This window comes from Schistocerca cancellata, chromosome 9, assembly GCF_023864275.1.
Source record: "Schistocerca cancellata isolate TAMUIC-IGC-003103 chromosome 9, iqSchCanc2.1, whole genome shotgun sequence".
In the NCBI taxonomy this organism is placed as follows: Eukaryota; Metazoa; Arthropoda; class Insecta; order Orthoptera; family Acrididae; genus Schistocerca; species Schistocerca cancellata.
In genome coordinates, this window is record NC_064634.1 from 111,544,035 (window position 1) to 111,571,824 (window position 27,790).

At 44.1% G+C, this 27,790-nt stretch overlaps 1 non-coding gene and 1 pseudogene across 1 annotated transcript; one reads left to right on the top strand and one right to left on the bottom strand.

Moving 5' to 3' along the window:
* Positions 1-7,537: 7,537 nt before the first annotated feature.
* Trnat-ugu (transfer RNA threonine (anticodon UGU)) lies at positions 7,538-7,612 on the top strand. Its single transcript has one exon. It is a non-coding gene; the product is annotated as a tRNA-Thr (tRNA).
* Positions 7,613-23,352: 15,740 nt separating this feature from the next.
* LOC126102134 (5S ribosomal RNA) lies at positions 23,353-23,470 on the bottom strand (annotated as a pseudogene).
* Between the last annotated feature and the right edge of the window lie 4,320 nt (positions 23,471-27,790).

Consider the following 27,790-nt stretch of genomic DNA (forward strand, 5'->3'; position numbering starts at 1 on the left):
GTTCAAAGTCCCGTCAATGCGAACAAGAGGTGATCGAGACGTGTAACTAATGGCACCCCTTACCATCACGGTAGGTGATACGCCAGTATGGCGATGACGAATACACGCTTCCAATGTGCGTTCACTGCGATGTCGCCAAACACGGATGCGACCATCATGATGCTGTAAACAGAACCTGGATTCATCCGAAAAAATGACGTTTTACCATTCATGCACCCAGGTTCGTCGTTGCGTACACCGTCGCAGGCGCTCCTGTCTGTGGTGCAGCGTCAAGGGTAACCGCAGCCATGGTCTCCGAGCTGATAGTCCATGCTGCTGCGAACTATTCGTGCATATGGTTGTTGTCTTGCAAACGTCCCCATCTGTTGACTCAGGGATCGAGCCGTGGCTGCACAATCCGTTACAGCCATGCGGATAAGATGCCTGTCATCTCGACTGCTAGTGATAGGAGGCCGTTGGGATCCAGCACGGGGTTCCGTATTACCCTGCTGAACCCACCGATTCCATATTCTGCTAACAGTCATTGGATCTCGACCAACGCGAGCAGCAATGTCGCGATACGATGAACCGCAATCGCGATAGGCTACAATCCGACCTTTATCAAAGTCGGAAACGTGATGGTACGCATTTCTCCTCCTTACACGAGGCATCACAGCAACGTTTCACCAGGCAACGCCGGTGAATTGCTGTTTGTGTACGAGAAATCGGTTGGAAAGTTTCCCCATGTCAGCACGTTGTAGGTGTCACCACCGGCGCCAACAGCACGGGGTTCCGTATTACCCTGCTGAACCCACCGATTCCATATTCTGCTAACAGTCATTGAATCTCGACCAACGCGAGCAGCAATGTCGCGATACGATGAACCGCAATCGCGATAGGCTACAATCCGACCTTTATCAAAGTCGGAAACGTGATGGTACGCATTTCTCCTCCTTACACGAGGCATCACAGCAACGTTTCACCAGGCAACGCCGGTGAATTGCTGTTTGTGTACGAGAAATCGGTTGGAAAGTTTCCCCATGTCAGCACGTTGTAGGTGTCACCACCGGCGCCAACAGCACGGGGTTCCGTATTACCCTGCTGAACCCACCGATTCCATATTCTGCTAACAGTCATTGAATCTCGACCAACGCGAGCAGCAATGTCGCGATACGATGAACCGCAATCGCGATAGGCTACAATCCGACCTTTATCAAAGTCGGAAACGTGATGGTACGCATTTCTCCTCCTTACACGAGGCATCACAGCAACGTTTCACCAGGCAACGCCGGTGAATTGCTGTTTGTGTACGAGAAATCGGTTGGAAAGTTTCCCCATGTCAGCACGTTGTAGGTGTCACCACCGGCGCCAACCTTGTGTGAATGCTCTGGGAAGCTAATCATTTGCATATCACAGCATCTTCTTCCTGTCGGTCAAATTTCGCGTCTGTAGCATGGCATCTTCTCGGTGTAGCAATTTTAATGGCCAGTAGTGTACATGTCAGACTGAGAATCATTGGAAGAATTAGGAATCTGCCAGGAAGTTTCATATCAGTGCACACTCCGCTGCAGAGTGAAAATCTCATTTTGGAAACATCCCCCAGGCTGTGGCTAAGCCATGTCTCCGCAATATCCTTTCTTCCAGGAGTGCTAGTTCTGCAAGGTTCGTAGGAGAGCTTCTGTGAAGTTTGGAAGGTAGGAGACGAGATACTGGCAGAAGTAAAGCTGTGAAGACGGGGCGTCAGTCGTGCTTGGGTACCTCAAATGGTAGAGCACTTGCCCGCGAAAGGCAAAGGTCCCGAGTTCGACTCTCGGTCCGGCACACAGTTTCAATCTGCCAGGAAGTTTCCTGTCAGAGCACACTCCGCTGCAGAGCGAAAATCTCGTATTGGAAGTATCCTCAGGAAATGGTGTCCATCAACAAATGATGTGGTATACCAAACCCTCTTCAGCCCGATACTTCATCACTACCTATTAGTCTGGCAGCTGTACCACACAGAATTGACACAGAAAATAGAGAAGTCTTTGTACGTCCATAGTTGAAATGGAGGACAGTGGTACAACAGGTGTTATAAATTTGTATTAAAGATGAAGAAATTCCTCCAGCTGTATTTAAGGTGTCGATTGTATTTTGGCAACTAGTTGTGGAAGGTGGTTAGTAACTCAAACCCCTTCCACACGGAGCACGTCCTTATCTCACCACTGACTTCTAGTATCAGCCGCACGCAGTTGACTTCAACAAGTGTATGGGCCTGAAGATGACGTTGTTACAACGTTGAAACTAGTTGCCAAAATAAAATCGACACCGTAAATACAGCTGGAGGAATTTATTCATTTTAATATAAAAATAGAGAAGATCTATCGAATAAGGGCAGCGCGTTTCGTTACTGATTCATTCAGTAAGCACGAAAGCGTCAGGGAGGCGATGAACCAACTGCAGCAGCAGATGCTACAGGGCGGAGTTGTGCATCACGTTGTGGTTCAGATGGCTCTGAGCACTATGGGACTTAAGTTCTGAGGTCATCAGTCCCCTATAACTTAGAACTACTTAAACCTAACTAACCTAAGGACATCACACACATCCATGCCCGAGGCAGGATTCGAACCTGCGACCGTAGCGATCGCACGGTTCCAGAACCGCACAGCCACGAAGGCCGGCCTCACGTTGTGGATTGTTGTTGAAGTTCCGAGAGTATACGACTCTAGACGAGTCAACAAATACAGAGTTAGACAAAATGGTTTGGACAGTTTCAAGTGGTTTTAAATTTTGTTTGTATTGAGGTAACGGCCTTGCCGCAGTGGTAATACCTGTTTTCGTCAAATTATCGACGTTAAGCGCTGTTAGACTTGGCTAGCAATCGGATAGGTGACCCTCCGGGTCTGCCAAGCGCTGTTGGCAAGCGGGGTGCACTCAGCCCTTGCGAGGCCAGTCGGGGAGCTACTTGACTGAGGAGTAGCGGCTCCGATCACGAAAGCTGAAAACGGCTGCTATAGCAGTGTACTGGTCATGTGCTCCTCCATATCCGCCTCCAGTGACACTTAGCGGGAGAGAATGACACAGTGGTCGTTCGGCACCGTTGGCCTTACAATGCCTGTTATGACGGAGAGAGGTAAGATATCATATGTATGGAGACAACAACTCAAGAAGTTTTTTTTTATTGATCTCCAGCAATGTGACTGCCAGGCCAACGGAAAAAGGAGTTTTGTGTGAAGGAGTTCTGCAAGAGCGAGTCCGCAGCTGCAAGGCACTGGAAATTCCAGATCACATTTCACAATGCTCCACGTACCAGACAATCTATTTACGGGTGGGTACAAAAGTTGTCTTTGTAAAAGCGGGCATATCAGGGCAGCTCTGGCCGACTTGATTACGGATATTTTCGGGCGTCTATGGGCCACATTGGGTTATAGACTGGACGTGTGTTGTGTGGGTAACGGCTAAAACATTGAACTTTTGAGAACATGCCACAAAAAAACTTCTTCAGTTGCTGTTTTTATCCATATGATTACATAGCACGATGTTTTTTAATTCAATAGTCTTCTCACTGGTTTGATGCAGCCCACCACGAATTCTTCTCCTGTGCTAGCCTCTTCATCTCAGAGCAGCGCTTGCAACCTCTTCAGTTTTTGTCCTCTACAGCTCCCTCTAGTACCATGGAAGTCTTTCCCTCATGTCTTAACAGATGCCTTATCATCCTTTCCCTGCTTCTTGTCAGTGTTTTCCACATGTTCCTTTCCTCTCCGATTCTGCAGAGAACCTCCACATTTTTTGTCTTATCAGTCGATCTAATTTTCAACAGTCCCTTGCAGCACCAAACTGAGAAGCAAATCTCCAAGGTCATGGAACGTGTCAGTGCATGAAATTACAACATAAAAGTAATAACAGATAAAAATAAATGCTCATGAACCTCAAAATACCAGTCCATAAGTTTAAGCAAACGCTATCAACAATACAATAAGAATCAGCTTAATTTTTCAAGGAACTCCTCGACAGAATAGAAGAAGTGACCCATGAGGAAACTCTTTAGTTTCTATTTGAAAGCGCGTGGATTACTGCTAAGATTTTTGAATTCGAGTGGCAGCCTATTGAAAATGGACGCAGCAGTATACTGCACACCTTTTTGCACAAGAGTTAAGGAAGTCCGATCGAAATGCAGGTTTGATTTCTGCCGAGTACTAACCGAGTGAAAGCTACTTATTCTTGGGAATAAACTAATATTGGTAACAAGAAACGACAATAAGGAATATACATACTGAGAGGCCAATGTCAAAATACCCAGACTCTTGAACAAAGGTCGACAAGAGGTTCGTGAACTCACACCACTTATTGCCAAAAATATCCTTGTAGAATGGGAAGAGTTACCCCAAAATATAATACCATACGACATAAGCGAATGAAAATAAGAAAAGTAGACTAATTTTCGTGTCGAAGTATCACTCACTTCTGAAACTGTTCGAATAGTAAAAATGGCAGTATCAAGTCTTTGAACAAGATCCTGAACGTGAGCTTTCCATGACAGCTTACTATCTATCTGAACACCTAGAAATTTGAACTGTTCGGTTTCACTAATCATATGCCCATTCTGTGAAATTAAAATGTCAGGTTTTGTTGAATTGTGTGTTAGAAACTGTAAAAACTGAGTCTTACTGTGATTTAGCGTTAGTTTATTTTATACAAGCCATGAACTGAGGTCATGAACTGCGCTACTTGAAACCGAGCCAATGTTCCACACAACATCCTTTTCTACCAAGCTAGTATCATCAGCAAAGAGAACTATTTTAGAGTTACCTGTAATACTAGAGGACATATCATTTATATAAATAAGGAATAGGAGTGGCCCCAACGCTGATTCCTGCGGCACCCCCCGCTTGACAGTACCCCACTCAGATCCCACATCACAGCCGTTATCAACATTGTGAATAATGACCTTTTGCTGCCCTTTTGCTAAAGTAAGAGGTGAACCAATTGTGAGCTACTCCTCGTATTCCGTAATGGTCCAACCTCTGGAGCAATATTTTGTGATCAACAAAATCAAATGCCTTAGTTAAATATAGAAATACGCCAAGCATTCGAAACTTTTTGTTTAGCCCATCCAGTACTTCACAGAGAAAAAAGAATGTAGCATTTTCAGTTGTTAAACGACTTCTAAAACCGAACTGTACATTTGATAGCATACCGTATGATATAAAATGATCAATTATCCTTACATACACAGCCTGTTCAATAACTTTTGCAAACACTGATGGCATAGAAATAGGTCTAAAATTATCTGCATTATCCCTTTCTCCCTTATTATAAAGCGGCTTTACTACTGAGTCCTTTTATCGCTCAGGAAACTGACCATTCCTAAAGGAAAAATTACAAATATGGCTAAATACGAAGCTAACACATGCAGCACAGTACTTTAATATTCTGCTAAACACTCCATCATAGCCATGAGAGCCCTTAGTCTTCAGTGATTTAATTATTGACTCAATCTCCCCCTTGTCTGTATCCAGAGGAGTATTTCAGACATCAATCTCGGTAAGGTATTTACCAAGAAAGTTATATGATTTCCTGTAGAAACTAAGTTTTTATTTAATTCAGCAGCAATGCTCAGAAAATGATTGTTAATTACTGTACATATATCTGATTTAACAGTAACAGAAATATTTTTACTGCGAACTGACTTTATATCGTCGACCTTGTGCTGCTGACCAGACACCTCCTTCACAACTGACCATTTAGTTTTACTTTTATCCTGTGAATTAGCTATTCTATTTGCATACCATATACACTCTGCCTTCCTAATAACATTTTTAAGCACCCTACAATATTGTTTGTAATGGGTTCTGATCCGGCTTTCCCACAGTCCATGTTCCACTATCATAAAATGCTACGCTCCGTCAGTACTCTCTCAGAAATTTCTTCCTCAAATTAAGGCCTATGTTTGCTACTAGCAGACTTCTCTTGGCCAGGAATGCCTTTTTTGCCACTGCTACTCAGCTTTTGATGTCCTCCTTGCTACCTCCGTCACTAGTTATTGTGTTGCCCAAGCAGCAGAATTCCTGAACTTCATCTACTCATGACCATCAATCCTGATGTTAAGTTTCTCGCTGTCTTCATTTCTGCTACCTCTCATTACTTTCGTCTTTCTTCGATTTACTCTCAATCCGTATTCTGTACTCATTATACTGTTCATTCTTCCTCATTTTCACTGAGGATAGGAATGTCATCAGCAAATTTTATCACTGACGTCCTTTCACTTGAATTTTAATTCCACTCTTGAACCTCTCTTTTTACTTCCATCACTGCTTCTTCCAGGTATAGATTGAACAGTAGGAACGAAAGACTACGCTCCTGTCTTACATTCTTTTTCCTTCCAGCACTTCGTTCTTGGCCTTCCAGTATTATTGTTCCCTCCTCGCTCTTGTACACATCGTATATTACTCGTCTTTCCCTATAGCTTACCCCTATCTTTCTCAGAATTTCGAACACTTTCCCAGTTCGACGGATCCTATGGACGTGTCTTGATTTTTTTTCAGCCTTGCTTCCATTGTCAACCGCAACTTTAGAACTCTCTGCTGCCTTTGCCTTTCCTAAACCCAACCTGATCTTCATCTAATAAACCCTCAATTTTCTTTTCCATTCTTCTGTCTCTTATTCTTGTAACTATATATATGACGGTAGTATCTGTTTCCGAAAGAACAGTTACCGTCAATGACCATGCAGCTTTGCTAGAAATGAAATGATAATTAATTGGACACCCTAGCTGCAAGCAGACGTTGATATACTTCATTGGGGACATGTTGAAAATGTGTGGCCCGACCGGGACTCGAACCCGGGATCTCCTGCTTACATGGCAGACGCTCTATCCATCTGAGCCACCGCGGGCACAGAGGATAGTGCGTCTGCAGGGACTTATCCCTTGCACGCTCCCCGTGAGATCCACATTCCCAACATGTCCACAACACTACATTCGTAGTGCGCCTAATAGATGTTTGCCCATCATACTCATTACTCGTGGCAGATTAATATACCAAGTCCCGTACGAGTTCGGGCATAGTGTGTGCGTTCGCACAAGAAGGTCGAAGGCCGGGAACCCATAGTTTTAACTATATATATGACGGTAGTATCTGTTTCCGAAAGAACAGTTACCGTCAATGACCATGCAGCTTTGCTAGAAATGAAATGATAATTAATTGGACACCCTAGCTGCAAGCAGGCGTTGATATACTTCATTGGGGACATGTTGAAAATGTGTGCCCCGACCGGGACTCGAACCCGGGATCTCCTGCTTACATGCATGGTCATTGACGGTAACTGTTCTTTCGGAAACAGATACTACCGTCATATATATAGTTAAAACTATGGGTTCCCGGCCTTCGACCTTCTTGTGCGAACGCACACACTATGCCCGAACTCGTACGGGACTTGGTAGATTAATCTGCCACGAGTAATGAGTATGATGGGCAAACATCTATTAGGCGCACTACGAATGTAGTGTTGTGGACATGTTGGGAATGTGGATCTCACGGGGAGCATGCAAGGGATAAGTCCCTGCAGACGCACTATCCTCTGTGCCCGCGGTGGCTCAGATGGATAGAGCGTCTGCCATGTAAGCAGGAGATCCCGGGTTCGAGTCCCGGTCGAGGCACACATTTTCAACATGTCCCCAATGAAGTATATCAACGCCTGCTTGCAGCTAGGGTGTCCAATTAATTATCATTTCTTATTCTTGTCAGTAACTTGGACGCACGAGCTGTTAAACTGATTGTGCTATAATCACCACAGTTATCTGCTCTTGAATTCTTCGCAATGTTGAGCATAATATTTTTCCTAAACTCTTATGGCATATCACCAGTCTCATATATTCTACGCACCAACGTAAATAGTCGTTTTGTTGCCACTTCCTCCAACGATGTTAGAAACAGTAATGGAATGTTATCTATTCCTTCTGTCTTATTTGATGTTAAGTCGTCCAAAAGTCTTTCAAATCCTGATTCTAATACTGGATGGTCTTCTCTTACCTGTTGACTCCTATTTCTTCTTCGATTACGTGATAATAATACTTCCCCTTGGCTCAATACTAACATTTTTATAGTCACTTAAAAGTGTCCAGATAATTATAATTTTAATAACTGCACTTTGCTTCATCTCAAGAATGTCTCGCGAAAAGGCGTTAAAGATAGAAGTCAGAGAGATTCGAGCCCACGCGGAGACTTACCAGCAGTCGTTCTTCCCGCAAACCAATCGCGACTGGAACAGGAGAGGAGGAAATTTGCTGTGGTAAACGAAGTACCCTCCGCCACACACCACAAGGTTGCTTGGAGAGTAGAGATGTAGGTGTATCTACTACTAGTGCTACTAGTTCTTCAACGTAAAGCTAACCAAATAACCAAATAACTAACGACAGTCAATGAGTCTGTTAGTTGGCTGCAGCTGACTAAAAGCTCTGAGATGTTCATTGATAATATCAATCAAAATGTGATATATATATATATCACACCGAGGATGAGTAAAATGTCGCATTTGATTGATATTATATATATATATATATATATATATATATATATATATATATATATATATATATATATATATACTGAAACTACGGCAGAGCACTCTGAAACAATAACATTGCTTCAGTATGCTACGACAACCTCCTAAATATTGTATAGTGACAAATTTTTTAGATAATACACCAAATGACTATGGCTCCTCCATTGTCAGCAACAGCAGCCAACTTCTTTATGGAACATTTAGAGCAACATACAATAAATTTGGCTCATCTTGACCTGTTCCTTATGCAAGCAGTTCTTCGGTGCGGCATTGACTGATAGAGTTTTTGGATGTCCTCCTCAGGGAGATCGTGCCAAATTCTGTTCAACTAGCGCTTTAGATCGTCAAAATCCCGAGATGGTTGTAGGGCGCTGCCCATAATTCTCCAAACGATGTCCATTAGGAACTGGTCTGGTGACCTTGCTGGCCAAGGTAAGGTTTGGCAAGCCCGAAGCCAAGCAGTACATAACTCTCACCATGAAACGTTAATCCAGGATGGCTTGCCAAGAAGGGCAACAAAACGGGGCGCAGAATATCGTTGACGTACCGCTGTGTTATAAGGGTGTCGCAGATGACAACCAAAGGGATCCAGCTATGAAAATAAATGGCACTCCAGACAATCACTCCTGGTCTTCGAGCTGTATTACGTATTCAGCTCTGATGACAACAGAAGACGTGTCTGGAGGCCCCCCAGACAGCGGAGGGATACCAATCTCTTTGTCGCCCGACATCCAGGAGTGGCGGTTTGAGCTGCCATTTCTTTTCAAAGCAGGACCCCTTTGGCTGTCGTGCGCGGCGCTCTTACAAAAATGTTCAAATGTCTGTGAAACCTTAACGGACTTAACGGCTAAGGTCATCAATCCCTCAGCTTACACACTACTTAACCTAAATTATCCTAAGGACAAACACACACACACACCCGTGCCCGAGGGAGGACTCGAACCTCCGCCGGGACCAGCCGCACACTCCACGACTGCACCGCCTCAGACCACTCGGCTAATCCCACGCGGCGGCGCTCTTACACCACAGCTTGTACGTCGACGATATTCTACGCCCAGTTTTGTTGCCCTTCATGGCTACTCGTCTTGAGATTACGTTTCAGTAACATAACGCCCACCCGCATACGGCGACGGTTTGTGCTCCTTGTCTTCGTGCTTCCCAAATCCTACATTGGGCAGCGAGGACGCCGGATTTGTCACCAACTGAGAAATTTTGGAGCATTACAGGCAGAGCCCTCCAACCAGCTGGGGATTCTGACGATCTAGCGAGCCAGTTGGACAGAATTTGGTACGATATCTCCCAGGAGGACATCCAGTAACTCTATCAAGCAATGTCAAGCCGAATAACTACTTGCATGAGAGCCAGAGGTAAGCCAACGTGCTGTTGACTTGCTCAATTTTTGAAGCTTCAAAAATGGTTCAAATGGCTCTGAGCACTATGGGACTCAACATCTTAGGTCATAAGTCCCCTAGAACTTAGAACTACTTAAACCTAACTAACCTAAGGACATCACACACACCCATGCCCGAGGCAGGATTCGAACCTGCGACCGTAGCAGTCCCGCGGTTCCGGACTGCAGCGCCAGAACCGCTAGACCAATGCGGCCGGAAATTTTTGAAGCTCTTTTTGTTGAATAAGTCATCCAATTCTTCCGAAATTGTTTCATTTGCTTTTCTGTACGTGTACATCTGATCTATCTAATTCAGTCTTATTTGGATAATTCTTTCGTGGAGCGTCGTTTTTGTTTTTGTCTTACAAAAATGGTTCAATTGGCTCTGAGCACTATGGGACTTAACATCTCAGGTCATCAGTCCCCTAGAACTTAGAACTACTTACACCTAACTAACCTAAGGACATCACACACTTCCATGCCCGAGGCAAGATTCGAACCTATGACCGTAGCAGTCGCACGGGTCCGGACTGAAGCGCCTAGAACCGCTCGGTCACCGCGGCCGGCTCTTTTGTCTTTATTCAGGATTCCAATGCACCATATTATTCCCCAATCTTTTGTCTACAAAACGCTATTTTTCATCACAGTCTCTGTTCAATTCGACGGCCTTACGCCGCTTTGATAGGAGGGCCGTTATGCCCACATGGCACTACACACCCGGTCGACGTTCTATCCAACGTCTTGTTGCATCAATAATCTCCCCATCACCAACGTACTGCTTCCCGCGGAGTGTGCGTACTTCACTGGGCCAAAGAGATGAGAGTCGGAAGGAGCGAGCTCCTGGCTGTAGGGTGGATGAGGAAGGACAGTCCAATGAACTTTTGTGACGGTGTACGACAAAACAGTGTCCCAACCAGTCTCCTAACGCCCAAGCAATTTCACACAGATGGTCTTTCGGTGTTCTTTATGTTCTTCCGTTAGTCGGCGAGGAACCCAGTGGGCATATGGTTCAAATGGCTCTGAGCGCTATGGGACTTAACTGCTGAGGTCATCAGTCCCCTAGAACTTAAAACTACTTAAACCTAACCAACCTAAGGACATCACACACACCCATGCCCGAGGCAGGATTCGAACCTGCGAGCGTAGCGGTCGCGTGGTTCCAGACTGTAGCGCCTGGAACCGCTCGGCCACTCCGGCTGGCGCCAGTGGGCGTACACCGTTGAGTATCCCACTTGGTGGACAAGCGTGTCAACACTACCAACAGAGACGTCCAGTTTAGCAGCGAGGTGTCTGATTGTCATCTGTCGAATACCTCGAATGAGAGTGTGAGCACGTTCCCTCATTGTAGGGGAGACAGCTGTGAGCGGCCCGCCGACACGCCGGTGGTAGGACGTTTGCGTGACCTCTTTGCGATGATGACAGACGCCTCGCCAATCGACTCACCGTGCTTTTGTTCACTGCCACGCCTGTGTAGACATTCCGCAAGTGCCTATGAATATCTGCGAGGCTCTGGTTTTCCTGTAGAAGAAATTCAGTGCCAGCTCTCTGCTTAGAACGTAAATCCGTTACAGACGCCGCTTCAAAGAGCTACAAGCAGAGCCGCCCCCTATTGCAGCTTCATGAAACTATGGGAGCTGAGGCGGGAATATTCCACTATGTCCCACAACAAGTTCTACACTTTTGAAACCGAAACTGAACGAGAAAAAATCTGTGCATTGAACGTCCCTCGTATAAATATATTAATGATACGTGCTAAGTTACTTAGTGCAGCTATGTTATTTAGTCCGTCTATTTTTATACATCTGTAACAATACGGAGCTAAAGAGCCACAGTTTTTATCTACCTTTTTATTATTCTTCAAATGAAAATGATGTAATTCAAATGGAAACACCTTAGAAATAGTTGCAGACAAAAGCTTGGCAAACTCCAGGAATAAGTCCATCGAAAAGTAGTTCCACTTTCCCTTGGTCTCATCACAATTACTTGAACGCTGTCTTAATTCCAAGACCCATGCAGTTCCTTGTGAGTGAAAACAGAACCTGTGAGCCAAATGGTATTATGTTAAGAAGTTTCGCCTGTCAGTCTGTGTCAGAGTACAATGAAGTTTACTCTGAAAAGCCGTCATTGGTTCCAGTCGATGAAGATCATTAATAAAAAAAGGTAATGGGAAAAATATTGAATTTTTGCCGCTCGAAACGGACAAAATGCCTCTGATGGAGGCGCAGCAAGATATTACCGTAGACGACGGCGCTAATTACTTCCTGATGTGTCTCAGCTCCTGAACGTTCTGCAGTACATCCTGAAATGTATTAATGATCCATTCTGAAATACTAGTAAAATTTTTCGGGGATGGTTTTACTTATTTATGTAAAGTACTCTCTACTAAAAGCCTGTTGCTATACATGGGATGAGTCCACAACCTCATATTTCTTCTGCACTTAGAAACATGACGAGTCACGGCAGTATCAAAACAATCCAAATAAAGTAATGAAGTCATCGTTGTATATCATAGCATAGACTATATGGCGATGAAAAACTTATGTAAGACTGATGTAAGATCATGCGTTATCTACGATCTTCTATATCGGCTGTCGAAAGAATGAGGATTCCTATGTCCTTGCGGTTCGGCGTGCCAAGGGGAAAAAGAGGAAAAACGACAATGGGGAGCACACTTGTATCGACCGACGGTAATTAGTACACTGATCCTCCACTGCTTGAGGGCACGCTGAACCCGCCCATTACTCTTTTTGTTAACCGTCTCTAATGACCTCGAATCGACAGGACATTAAATCCTAATCTTCCTCGCTTCTTCCTGTTAAAATTGAAAAATCGAAATCGAGGCTCCTTTTGGACGGAGATGTGAGGTAATTAGCTACAATTTGTGGCACTACGCTCTCACAAAAATACGAAAGTGAAAATTTCAAAACGGAACATTTTGTGCATTAGTAGAAACTTCTATAAATGTTATCCTATTTCTTGGCCTCTGTTGTTTTTCGTCACCAATTAGAAAGGAACAAAGTACACTGATGAACCAAAACATTGTGACCACTGCCCACCGAGAGATTGTATGCTGCGTGGTGGCGCAGAGGGCATTTGACGCGGTAAGAGAGGTATATGAAGGGGATAAGAGAGGAATAGGGAACTATTCCAACGACGATAAGTGGCGCAGATGCGAAAATCGACCGACTTAAGGGACTTTGACAAACGCCAGGTTGTTGTGGCCCAGTAGCCGAGAGCGAGAGTCTCGGGAACTGGCTAGATATCTTGCTTCTTCGTTGCAACCGTATATAGGTAAAACTGACACTCATTAAAAATTCCATGTATTTTATCGAAAAACTGAGGGAGATCACAGTTAGTTCAAGTGACGTCCTTGTCACTTTCGATGTAGTATCCTTGTTCACCACGGTCCCTTTCTTACATAGCTGATATGTTTCCTACTGATATAATAGCTTTGTTTCGACATTGTCTATCCTCGACTTATTTTCAACATAACAACGAGTTTTATGAACAAATTTATGGGGTGGCCATGGGTATCCCTCTGAGCCCTGCTATTGCTAATCTATTTATGGAATTTTTCGAACAAGTGCTGCAGTCGGCCAAAAAAATCCCTTTGAAATGGTATCGATACGTGGATGATACCTTTGTGATATGGAATCATGCTGAAGAGGAACTGAGTGATTTTTTGGTGCACATAAACAGTTTCAATCCAAACGTGATAGCTAGGACCTCACATTACTATACCCACATGTATAGAGAAGCTATAGAGATCTACAAGCACGAAAATAATTTTAATAAAAAAGAAGAAGGATTAAAACTAGACAAGATATGGCAGTCGACTCTGTACCAACGAATTGACTATCGATTACCTATAATCGAGAGAGATGGCACTAGCCAGAATGCACGTGATGAGTGGTGGTATCATCTAAGCGCTCTATATAAGCGGGACCTCCAGCGCCTAGAAGCCAGTCGCCGACTCACCTCAAAGATGTTGCCCGCAGTAGGCAACGAAATGTCGGGAAGGAGAAGCAGTTTTATATATGGACCACGGCAATTGAGCCAGGAAGTTTTAATTAATGAAGGCGCCGGTCGTGAAAGCTTACATGTTATGATTAGAGGAAAAGTTTAGTTCCCTCCTCAATTCAGCGTGGGTTTGGATAAGATGCAGGTCGCTCCAGAGACGTGTGGCTGAAACGGGAAGATACAGTGACTACAGAAATGTCTAATAAATTTTATTACATGTTAGATCATAATGAGAGAAAGTAGTTATGTTTCGTATGCAAGATAGCAAGGGTGCATAGGAGAGGAAGACCTAACAGGTTATCAGGGGCAGGTCATGCTTCCCAAAGCAGCTGGACTGCTGTGAATAACTTTGTACACAACGGTTAAGAGAGATAGGCTAAATTGTGGGACAGCAACTGTCGTCATAGGGAAGCTGGACAGGGGCAGAAATGAGAAGCAAATACACCAAGAAACAGAGTCCAGCTATCAACGTCACAAAGAAGAGCCTCCAAGCACAAGTGGATTGTGTCTCTTCCGCCGGTTATATGATATTGCAGTCGAAGAGGGCGCTCGTAATCCAGAGCCAGTGGAGGCGTGGCCCAGCGGGCGCGCACCATTGGGTCCGTCATATCCTGCGCGACCACTATAGGCGTTGGGTGGTTACTTGCAATTCCGCTACGAACCTGGATATGCTTCTGGGTCGTACTGATACGTGATACCACATTGACGCTATTTGCTTCTTCAAGGCTCGACAAACATGCTAGCAAGTAGTCCACTTGACACCTCGCCAACGGCACCGAGGGTCGTGGTCAACGATGTAATAGAAAACTTTCCAGCGTGCACAATGGAAAAATTATAAGTACGATTTAAAAATGTAATCAAATATTAAGGCTATCACATATCGAGGGAAACGCCGAATGGGATCTTCCTGAAAGAGATTGAAGAGTGCCCTTTGCAACCAGAGTCGTGAACAGCGATATAAAAGAATCATGTTGGCAGTGAGTAGGGTCAGTATCCAGTTCCATTAATGAGCATCCACAGGGCAGCGACGCTCCGCAGTAGCACTTGATTGAGCAGTGAATGCTTCAACTATGAGAAGACGGTGACAGAGTCTGGTAGATACACAGTAACTGTAGCGATTCACAGTATTCGCTGAAAAGGTGCTGTACAGTGACTGCCTGTCTCTGTCGCAAAGAGTTAGGATAGAGGAATTTCATTGAATATCAGGAACAAGCCACTGCTTGGTGCTTCTCTCTTATACGGTAGGCAACGTGGCCTGTGAGTACTAGTGAAGTGGTCCACAGAGTTGACTATTGATTATCTGGTCCAAGTGGCCGCTAGTTAACACACCGAGTGACAGTCAACCACAAGTCTCTCATAGAGATTCTTTCTCGTAATCACTGCGGGCATCTGACGTTCTGATAAGGGGTTTTAATGGAACACCTAATTAAGTAAATGTGTTTCTATAGAGTAAGAAATTGGTTAAAAAAGAGTAATAACTTGCTACTTCATCAAAACATTTCTGTCAACTCCACGAAAGTTACCAATCTTCTGTAACCTAGCACCCTTCAACCAAGGAGATTTTCTCCCTCTCATCTCCGCTCTAAAGGTTGACAACATAGCGGACTACACGCACAATATCGTTAACGTCCTCAGCGTGCCACACAGGGGTAGGGAACCTGTGCCGAGGCACGACAAGAGGAGATGGATGAATAGGCAGTGTTATGGGAAGAGTAGAATCAAGATGCTGGGCGTACGAAATATCTTGTATTGCAGTTACAGAATTTCATACGTGAAGACAGTAATGGCTGATCGTACTGTATATCTCTATTACTGTGATCTCGTAGATTATTAGTATATTCCGTCGTCAACCCCAGCTCTGCGGACTTCGTAAGACGGCTCTAGGCAGCTGTAAGGCGCTGTCACCGGGTGACAGGGATTTAAAACTTGTTAGCATCTATATTAGTAGCTAGAGGATTGATTTGAGTTGCCGAGAGCTTCAGTTCGTGGGCTTGGAAACAAATCCAGTGTTGAATTTGCTATAAAATGTAGTTCTGTTTATCATTAACTTGGAACTTGTGAGTTACTAAGCCAAGTAAAGGAACATACACCATCCGTCGAAAAAGTTGCGAGATTGATTTTATTCCTCGCTTATCGGCGACGTCAGAGCAGTAACTATGGTGTCAGTCTGTAGCCGTAAACAATAGATGTCTATTCGAGCAGTTGGTTGTGACACAGGATGTATTAAGCAGTGAACATGCGACTGTACTGTGTCGTGCCACAAATCGCAGTTCAACATCACTAAATCAAGTATTCAAGACATTCTCCAGACTATATTGAAGAAGAGAAAATAGTGTGTATATTTTGTTCCTCAAATCTTGACTCCCGAGCAGAAACAGAGGCGTGTGGGCGCCTCCCGCGACTTGACTGAAGTGCAGAACGCTGACTGTTCTTTTCTGGTGAAACTCATCACAGGTGGGGAAAATTAGTGTTATCAATACGGACATACCACGACGACAAAGTAAATAAATCCACCTGAAGCGTCAACACTTTGACGAAATAATCGGCATCCAAGACAGCGTCATGCGCCAGTTGAACAACATCTCAAAGAAGAATTTGTTCTTATAGTTTCACACGGTTGTTGAACTTCTGTGCTTTGTACTCAAGTAGGGGCAGATGACGTAGAACTTCTGAAGCTTTAAAACCACCGTCTTAACTTTCTCTATTCTTTATTACTCTAATCTCTAAACTTTTGGACTGACAGGGTAGCACATGGACTTGTATCGTGTCTCTGTTATTCTGATTACGATGCAAAGTTTCTTGGTCATGCATGCATGTCCAAAGGAACAGGCACTGCGACCACCACGGCCATTACGACACATATCAAATGAATTCACAGTTGCAAATACGGACTACCATCAGCAGTAGAATCGAATGACAACAATGGTTGACGATATATGGAAGTTTCGGTCTAACCGTGAGTCATGCACGTATAGTCAAATTTTGACAGCTCGCCATAAGCGGGAAATCCAGGTTCGAGTCCTGGTCCGGCACAAATTTTCATTGTCTTCATTAAATTCTACAGCTGATCATACTTCTTACTCGCAATTGTGTTTAGTCTCTGTGTCCACAATAAAGCACACACAAGTGCCATTTAGGGCTGATATTTTAATAAATAAACTCCTGCATTTAAGATTGAAAGGTGACTCTGGCGGGTCTATGTAAATGATTGAGAACAAAGGCAAAATTTTGTGTACTAACAACATTTATTTTTTCAAACCAGACATAAATTATACTAAACAAGCTATAGATTGAATACTCTAAACAACTACCAGGTTATTTACTATTCCACTGGGTGTATTCTGGGTGCCAAAGTCATTTTAACTAGGTGATCAGTGAGTCAAGTACTCGGCCCTAAAAATGCGGATAACACAAGCTGAATTGATCTGACGCTGAGCAGACTTCGATTGATCAAATCTACTGAGGTTTCTCTATGTAGGAGCAGCTGAGAGCAAGTGGTGATTGAGATCTGTACCCCCTGACACTGCCAGAGCAGCAGTACGCTACCCTGTGTACTTCGTGTGGCATCGTGACTTGCAGCTGGCGAGATGAGTTCGGCGGAGAAGGTGAGACGTGGAGGTGACACCTGTGAATCGATTGCGGCCACGAAAGAAATTCAAAAAACTCACGATCTAGCGATCAGGCAGACGGATGGCAATTTAGTCTTGCTACCACAGCCTTGAAATCACGGTGGATTTCACTGTGTGAGACACCCGTTCGCTGGTCGTACCAAGGACCAATTTGGCTCACTTATACGACAGAGTGCACAAGGATACCAAATGTCAAGACTGGTAAACCAAAAAAAAAAAAATAACGAATAAGTGTGCCTTCGGCAAACGAGTAGTCCGAGACGTTTGAAGTCACACTGTTGGTACAGTAAAAACTTCACCACAGGCTCCCTAGTCTAAACTACTCGCAAGTGAAGTCAATCTCAGGACAGGTCCCAAGTACCAACTGTGCCATTTCTCTGGCGGGTTCGTATCCGGCACTATTGATAGCGACTTGTACTTCTGTTTCCGTCCGGTTCGGCCTGCGCAGGCGCTGAGGCGGCTGCTGCCCTCTGGGGCGTCTTTCGCGGGGGGCCGAGCGCGCTCGGCTCGGCAGTTGGATTCGCACCGAGGTGCCGGTATTCTGCCTTCCGCCCCGGCACGGAGGTGTGGTCTCGTTGTTGGCGGGCCTCGTTGATTTGGCCGTTGGGCGATGTGGCGTGTTGCTGATGTGCTGTAGTGGACAACTGATGGATCCCCGCACGCGATCGCTCGAGGTTCTCCGCCTCTGAAAAGGGTGCCACGATATCGCTTGGGTTTCCGCACCCGGGAGTTGTAAAGACTGCAGGGCAGGCTTCCTGTGTGTTTGCTCTGTCCGGTCTGCGTGGCGGGGTTGGTTTCACCTTACTTCATATGTTGTTTATATTTTCTGCGTGATTCCGTTTTGTCCGGAGTCAAGGTGTCGAGTTTTCTGCTGGTGTGTACCCGGTCGTCGCCCCCCGTTTTCCCGCCTGGGGGGCAGCCCTATCTGTTAGTGGGAATTATTTGGCAGTGTGTGTTTTTCGTGGACCCGGTGTGCTCACGCGCTCTGATTCTGAGTTGAAATTACTGTGGTCAGGCTGGCTCGGTTGCTGGAGTGTGTGTGATTGGTTTTCTGACTTGCTGGGGACTGCTCGCGCACCTGTTTCGTTTTGTGATGTGGCAGCAGTCTGATATTTTTATGTGTGCTTGTTAAGTTGCTAGCAATTGCTTTTAGCCTCGTGCTTACTTATTTTTATTTAAATTGCTGGGCATTGGCATTTGTCTGTTCTTTTACCTTTTTTTATTTGTAGTGTCAATTAAGCCTAAGACGATGTCCAAGGTGACAGCAATTGATTTTAGCCTCGTGTGTACTTAATCCCATTTAAATTCTTGGGCATTGCCATTTGCTTGTTCCTTTACTCTTATTTATTTGTCGTCCCAGTTAGCCCTAAGATGATGTCGGACCTTGGTATCTGTCAACCTTATTTTGACTACTAGCGCTCAGGTGCAATATTGCGGGGTCTATCCCGGATTTGTCATTAATTGAGATCCTTCTATACTGTTTTTTTAGCAGTAGGTTTGGCAAGTGCACTTGCGTATGGTATTTATTATGTTTCTCCCCTCCCCCCTTCTTCCTCCTTCGTGTAAACTGATTTTGGTAAGATTGCTAGGTGGCCTGTGTTCTATTATTACCTATGTAAGTTTGCCCGCTGCCGCAGTCGTAACATGTTTTGACCGGCAAGCGGCCCATGTTGGCTAGAGTTTGAATGCGGTCTGCGCTGCTGATGTTGGGCTTTGCCGTACATATATTTGTTATTTGAGCTATTCATGTACGTCTTGTTGTGTTAAGGGTTTTAGGGCATTTTTAATTGAGATACCTTTTGGAAATTTTATCACTCTTTTAAAGAAGGTATAGGAAGGAGTAACTTCGACTGAAAATTTAATTGTAAATTATACATTTGTGCTTCACATTATAAAATTATATTAACTGTATTAGGTGAAAGTATGTAGTTTAATGCATATTGATTATTTGTTAATGTATCAAATTGTAAACAGTTTTGAAGTTTCTCTGTTCACCTGTGGCATATAACATTTTCATTACCTCGTATTGTAAGCAGCTTGATTTGTTTGTGTCACTGTAATTTGTAAGCCATAGTGTAATTTATTGCAATTAATTGATTGTTTTGAGGAAATAAACTGAATTGTATGTCCCCTTTTCATTAAACGAATCCCATCCAAATCGTCCGCTCACCAACTACCTATGCCAGAGCATCAAGAAGTGCTTACCATACAAAACTCCCGCACCCGAGTGCTTCACACCCTTCCAGAAAAAAATTCCGTTTTCCCGCAAAGTGCAAGGACAACACCTACTTCACTCCATCTTGTGCCAATCACAAGGCTTTAGAGGCGCTAAATATCCCCTCCCACACGACCGCACCAACTCATGTCGAACCAGGGCAAGAGTTAAGAAACTTACGTCTCTGAAGAAAAGAGAAACCAGCAATTACTGGCTTTTTTTAAGGTTTCGCAGAGGGGGAAGGTGATTTGTTTCGAAATCTTGTCTCTTCCCACGGCAACAGGCGAACATATACAATCTCAAAGATCTTTATCTACATTACCTGTGCCTTGGAGCTTGTTAGTCCTAGCTATGAGGTATAATAAAGATTCTATCTCTAAACGTTTCTCAGATGCCGGAGGAAAGTGGTTCACTGGCCTACTTGCACTAGCGGCGAACACTAAAACATGTCATTTTTATTATACTTGGCTGTGCACGCAATGCCGGTTTACGATTCCACTGCGTAGTCATGTTCCTTTAGACCGTTGCCCCAGCCCAGGCTTCTGCTGGCTCTGCGGCAGGTATCATGGCATTCTTCTGGTGGAGGGGCTGCACAGTCTGCCCTGTACGGCTGCAAGTTTTACTAATGAATGGTCTCGCCGCCAATTGCTTTCAGCTCCCAACAAGCCGTTTCTATGAGTTAAGAAACATAAAAATACCTCGTGCTTTTAGTGCCTACCAGGCTCCATCAATGTCTGCTCAGGCCGTTAACTTTCTGGACTCTTGCTCAAGGTGCGTCAGTTTGTAATGAAATCTTTAATAATTTTCCGTATGCGAAAAATAGGTGAGAGAGTAAATTGTCCTCTCTTACTACCCCCTATCCGCCGTTACTTTCTGCATGGGTAGTGTCTCACTTCAATATAGTTTAGTGTTACATGAACCAGAGCAAATCATTGAAAATAGTAGGAGAATCTGATCGTGATAACCGATATATATGTGTAAAAGGTAACTTTGCCAATCAGGATTACCCATGCCCTTGACCTCATTCATTCCAGGGGTCATTCACTCACATGAAGCTGCAAGCCAGCAAGAGTACATGAAAACATTGCTGTGAGTGAGAGGGGTCATTGCTACATCACAGACTTCCGTTAAATATTTGATACGTGGTTAAAACGCCTTGCACCAGTGAAATGTACCCATTCACATCATATTCTAACGTCATAGATGTCTAATCTCCCTAATCATTTACAATGGCCTGGAGTATGAACTGTTCTCTGCTCATTGATTTACCCCTGCTCTATCACTCATTTGCTCTAAATCATCAAACACATACATTCTCAAATTCTCAGTGAACAAGGAAATCACATGTGTAATCTGTTTGTTTTATTATCTAAGTTAGGAAACTTTGTGTATTACTTTCTATGACATGAAAAGAAATACAGGCACGAAATCAGTGTTGAGAGCATTAAAAAATGTGCAGAAGAAACACAAACCTCACAATCAAGACAGTTCAATTGATACATAGAAAAACACAATAAGCTGTTACTTAATATTATGGAAAGGAAACAAAAGAAAAGTTCGGAATAGGTATTAAAATCCATGGAGAAGAAATAAAAGCTTTGATGTTCGTCGATGACATCGTAATTCTGTCAGAGACAGCAAAGGACTTGGAAGAGCAGTTGAACGGAATGGACAGTGTCTTGAAAGGAGGGTATAAGATGAACATAAACAAAAGTGAAACGAGGATAATGGAATGTAGTCGAATTAAGTCGGGTGATGCTGAGGGAATTAGATTAGGAAATGAGACACTTAAAGTAGTAAAGGAGTTTTGCTATTTGGGGAGCAAAATAACTGATGATGGTCGAAGTAGAGAGGATATAAAATGTAGACTCGCAATGGCAAGGAAAGCGTTTCTGAAGCAGAAAAATTTGGTAACATCGAGTATTGATTTAAATGTCAGGAAGTCGTTTCTGAAAGTATTTGTATGGAGTGTAGCTATGTATGGAAGTGAAACATGGACGATAAATAGCTTAGACAAGAAGAGAATAGAAGCTTTCGTAATGTGGTGCTACAGAAGAATGCTGAAGATTAGATGGGTAGATCACATAACTAATGAGGAGGCATTGAATACAATTGGGGAGAAGAGGAGCTTGTGACACAACTTGACTATAAGAAGGGATCGGTCGGTAGGACATCTTCTGAGACATCGAGGGATCACCAATTTAGTATTGGAGGGCAGCGTGGAGGGTAAAAAACGTAGAGGGAGACCAAGAGATGAGTACACTAAGCAGATTCAGAAGGATGTAGGCTGCAGTAGGTACTGGGAGATGAAGAAGCTTGCACAGGATAGAGTAGCATGGAGAGCTGCATCAAACCAGCCTCAGGACTGAAGACCACAACAACAACAACATGGAAAGCTAGCCTATTGCTCCCTCCATGAGTGTCCCTGGGGAGATAAATTTTACAATTGAAAATGTCACAAGAATTCAGAACATCGCACTTATGCACACACACATACAACAACAGTGAATGGTAGGACTGAAGTACAGCAATTTGCGCCGGAGTGGAATGGCCTCTCACTCAGCGCATGACATGGCAGAAGTGGCGGCAGACGTCTCTGGCGTTTCCTCTCATCTCTAGCAGCACTTGGACTTCTGGACCGCAGCTGGACCCTTGGCCTCATCCTGGTCAGGACGCAGTCAGCCGCCATTGACTGGCGGGACAGAATTGCATTTGACTTGCAACCTGCCCTTAGTGTAGAAATTCATTCAGCGTTAGCAGGACGTGGGACAGCCCTACTCTTCCCATTCACCTCTGCATCAGAACGCGCCCCTGCCGGTGCGGGACATCGAATTAGCTGGATTAGGTCGCCTTTTGTCGACGGGACACATCACTCTCAGCACCCCGCTGAGTCGGTTAGGCCCCGCGCATGCGTCAACTGTGGTGCCACGTGACTCGCTTGTCCCTCGATTAGCTGCATGGCGGATCTTTGGCTACTAGAGGGTCGTAGTTGGCGCGTGGTGGCGTCCCGCTCTCTGCGCTGACGGGACATGCCGCCTCCACTTTGTAGACGACCGGGCTGCGTGACGTAGGCGTGTCAGCTGGCAACGGCCAGTTCTGTCTCAAAGGGTCGTCCCCCACACCTGGGCCGCTACAGCTGACTCATTACAGCTGCCCACTACATTCGGCCCTCGCTTGCTGGTGTGGGCCGTGACGTCCAGTCTACCATGTTGGTTCCGGAGTCTGCACAATCCTCAAGTGTGTTCAAGTGCTATATTCTCTCACAAATGTCATTACATTGATATAATCAACTTACAGAAAAAAATAATGAAGAGTGAAAATTTTTTCTTAATTTTTTCTATAATATTACTAAGGATGAACTAAACTAAACTAAAGTCCTCCCGAACAGGCCGTGAAGGCCCATCGGTCTGACCGGCCGCCGTGTCATCCTTAGCTCATAGGCGTCACTGGATGCGGATATGGAGGGGAATGCGGTCAGCACACCGCTCTCCCGACCGTATGTCAGTTTCCGAGACCGGAGCCGCTACTTCTCAATCAAGTAGCTCCTCAGTTTGCCTCACAGGGGCTGAGTGCACCCCGCTTGCCAACAGCGCTCGGCATACCGGATGGTCACCCATCCAAGTGCTAGCCCAGCCCGACAGCGCTTAACTTCGGTGATCTGACGGGAACCGGTGTTACCACTGCGGCAAGGCCGTTGGCAGTATTACTAAGGATGCAAATCCAAAAATAAATTTAATGACTGCAGAGCCCTGTTAACGTTGTATGCACGTAAATTATGTGCTTTGAGGTGTCTTTGTTTGTGTGTGCACGTTTCTTTGCTGGTTTTTGGTTAGTTCTACTCCTGTCATGGACTCTAATTTTACGCTGGAGCTATGTCTATACCGCCACCAAACGTGCAGACTTCTCCCAATACTAAATACTAACTTATTGTACTACCCTACTACTGAAGGGAATTTTCATGCATTTTATTATTTTATTCCTTGTATACTCCTCCTTTATTTTTCAATGTCCGGCAGTGTTGTCTGCTGACGCTGAAGAGGGCAGGAAGTGTGTCTACTCACTCAGGTGCTGGTGATTTACCCGAAACCTTTGTAGTGGCATTTACGATTGTGTACACGAAATTTTACATAGTACAAGGATGCATCCAGTCTCCTGTATCAGGATCGACACTGCTGAAATGAAACACGAGCGTTATGCATTATTTATGTATAAAAATATTTTTATCGTTTAAGTCTCATCAATTGCCCATCATTTCGTTTCTGCTTCCTATTTCCGGGTCTGGGGTTCGCCACTCTACTGTGACTTGCAGTTGTCCGTGCTAATTCCCCATACACAATATTTCGGCGACGGCGCTCACATGGCGCTGGCAAAATTCCACCATGAGACAGGCTACATCGCACAACAGGCGATGGATGGCGCATATCACACCGAGTCTGCGCGTCGACACACGCCCAGAGCATGGACCGCTAGCACAATACGAAACTCATCCAAAAATAGAGACGCACATGCTCTGTGGCACGATTTACCGTCTTGACACCACGAAAAACATAAAGTGACGAATATACGTCCCTTGGACAGTGGACAAGAAACCATGGAAAGTAAACAGAAACAATTTCATCGACCATGGTGATAATAGTGAAGGCTCTTCTACGAGAATGCTATGACGGAATACGATGCTCAATTTCGGAAATCGGACAACAATTATGAGGTCCATAGCACTACTCAGTTCTTTGGAGTACTCAGTATTGCAACGTGCCTGGATTGGTACGCCACAAAAAGTGTCAACTAGTGATGACATATAACTTGCAACGGAATTTTAATTCAATCTGCCACCTGTCAGTGAATGTTGGCGTGAAGATGTCACAAATACGCACCTCATTTGATTACGTTCAACAAGGACTCATGCTGAAAACTAATGGAAATGACAGGCAAACAAAGTAACACCGAAATAGAACAAATGGAAAATTACGCTAAGCAACACAATATCAACATTAAATTACGTTAAACAGTTCGTCCATGGAGACTATTTACATACTGCACCTTCTCCTCCCGTTGCAGCTCTCTTGTATCTTCGTACTCCAACAGGTTAATATCACTCGCTCCGATAATTTCTGCGGCGTTGTTTTGAGCTGAGTCCGCAGCAGCTATGTATCAATTCCTGTTTGAATTTTCTTCGCGTGATCCTTGCGATGGGTTAGGTGGTCTGAATTCCACATATTCGCTACGTTGGCCATTCCATTGACCTTGACCGTTGCATGTCCTGCTATTGCTTTGCTGTTAGTTCCTAGAATCCTGTTGATCCTGGTTCGAGTTCTGTTGCTCTCTCCGGTTCCCGTTTCGTCGGTTGTTGTTGTTGTTGTTGTTGTTCTTATGATTATAATTTCCTCGTCTCCTATTTTCCCATGGTGGTTGGTTATTCCCATTGAAGTTTGAATTTTGGTTTCGATTTGATCGAAGTTTTCCCCCATTTTGTCCATTGTCATTCCTCTCTGGCGAATCCGGCTATTTACGTTCATTATTTCTACTTCTTTCCCGCGAGCTATGTATTTCATTCACGTAATCGAGTTCGCACAGCGCACTCTTGAAGTCTTCGAGTGAATCACTGCGTCTACCGATGAGCAGTTGCTGGTAACGTAAAGGTAATTTAACGTAGCAGTGACTAATAATTTCTTTGGGACTTTTATCTGCCATGTTTATGTATGAATAATAATTTATATGATTTACCTCCGTTTTCGGATTTATAAGTGTAAATATTAACAAACAATTTAAATTATAAATTAAAACATTTCCTATATGCCTAAAGTTTACACTACTTACGATACTTTTGATGCCTTTCTATTTGTTTAGTAAGCAAAGCTGTTTTTAATTACACCAAATCCACTTTTCAGCCTCTCATTTAAATACGTAAATAATTTCAGTAAATCTACTGTTTGCAGACTCCTCGTTTGTTGCAATCGCATAATGCATTGCCGATATATTCTTTATTCCTGTACAGGAATAATTAATAACATTTAACTCACAGTACCTAATAAACTAATGCGGATATCGAAGTTTCTTCTTCACGCGCGGAATCGTCCACCTTTTCCGCTTCAAATGACCCTACTGGCTCTTCAGCGACACATTTGGTTCAATATTCATTAATTCTGGGGTAAGCTTTAATTTTTAACTGGAAGCGAAAAGCCGCCGTGAGAAACAAGCAGCCATTGTGACGTCCAGCGGACGGGTTTTCCCGTCACGCGGTCACCTTAGAGGCCGGTGGAAGTCCGGAGACAACGCCATCTGTGGAGCACAGTGTGAAACTGGCCTCCTGTCAAGCTGATTTCAGCTGTCAGCACGAACATAACCCAATCTCAGCCGCCGCCTGTGCTTCCATGGTCGCGCATTTGTGACTGAATAAAGTGTCTCTTCCCTTTACAATATGCTGTCGTGTTACAACAGGCATCCATTGTTTTCCACTGCAGTTAACTGTACCGCCGTTCGGAGTCTTCAACGAGGCGGCTGCGTGAGAAATAACGGCTTTTATTTGACCCACAGTGCATACTTCTGGACCCATGATTAACTTACATTCACACCAGCCTTCAGTCACAATCGTGGTTCTCATTAGGAAGTCGGATGCATTTCGAGGGGAAAGGGCTATCTTCTGGTTCTTAACATCATTTAAGTTGCTGTGGTCTATCTAATCTCCCATGTGCAAATCGCTTCATTTCTCCATAACTGCTGCAACCTACAGCCATCAGTATCGTATCTCCCATTTCATCTACATCCTCTTCCATTTCCATAATATTGTCCTCAAGAACATCGCCATTGTATAGTCCCTCTGTATACTCCTTCCACCTTTCTGCTTTCCCTTCTTTGCTTAGAAGTTGTTTCCATCTGAGGTCTTGATATTCATACAAGTGGCTCTCTTTTCTCCAAAGGTTCTTTAATTTTCCTGTAGGCTGTATCTATCTTACCCCTAGTGAGGTAAGCCACTACATCCTTACATTTGTCCTCTAGCCATGCCTGCTTAGCCATTTTGCACTTTCAGCGTATCCTTTCCTTATCTGATACCCTCAGCAACGCCAGCTTCAATTTGAATTCATTGTGTTATCTTTGAATTATGTTGGTAGATTTCCATCTCAAAACAGTTTTGAAGAAGCTCCCCATACCGCTCAACTGATCTTCCAAGTCCTACGCCGTCTGTGACAAAACTAGAATATCTTCAGCAAATTTACAAAATTTTTACTTCTTTACCCCGTGCTTTAATTCAGTCTTCCTGGTTTCCTTCGCTGCTTGCTCATCTTAAAGACTGAATAACATCGGGGACGGGTTACAACTCTGTATCACCATTATAGCGTCGTCATTTGTACGTGGCAGTTATCTCTTGTCCCACTGTGCCAATATACTTTAGCTTGAAGATGAAATTATTGTGACTGAAGTAAAGATTTCCACAAAACTTACTTGCTGCTTTTGAACAAACTTGCAGTATATATAGTTTACGCTGTAAAACCGCCTCTATTGCATGTTACGCGGGCTTTCCTTCGCATGTTAACATTCTTGGTATCTGTGTACACTATAAGAATATACACGCTTTGAGCAGTAATTATATAGAAACAAATTGCATGTTTCTATCTAAGTCGTGACTATCGTTAACATTCTCGTCCAATTGCGAAAACATTCTGTTGGCACCCACCTACATAGGGAGAATTGATCATCACGATAAAATAAGGGAAATCAGGGCTCGCACAGAAAAATTTAAGTGCTCGTTTCTCCCGCGCGTCGTTCGAGAATGGAACGGTAGAGAGAGAGCTAGAAAGTGGTTCTTGAACTCTCTGCCAGGCACTTTATTCTGAATAGCACAGTAATCACGTAGATGTAGATGATAGCTTCAGACGTATATCACAAGTGATTTGTATGCCATGTATGATTATAACAGTTGCATTTTTTTAAAATTATTGAAGTGACTGGCTATTGAAATCAGGTTGTTGATTTACAGTGTTTTCAGATATCTTTATTTATGAAAAATTGTTTTAACCTGTC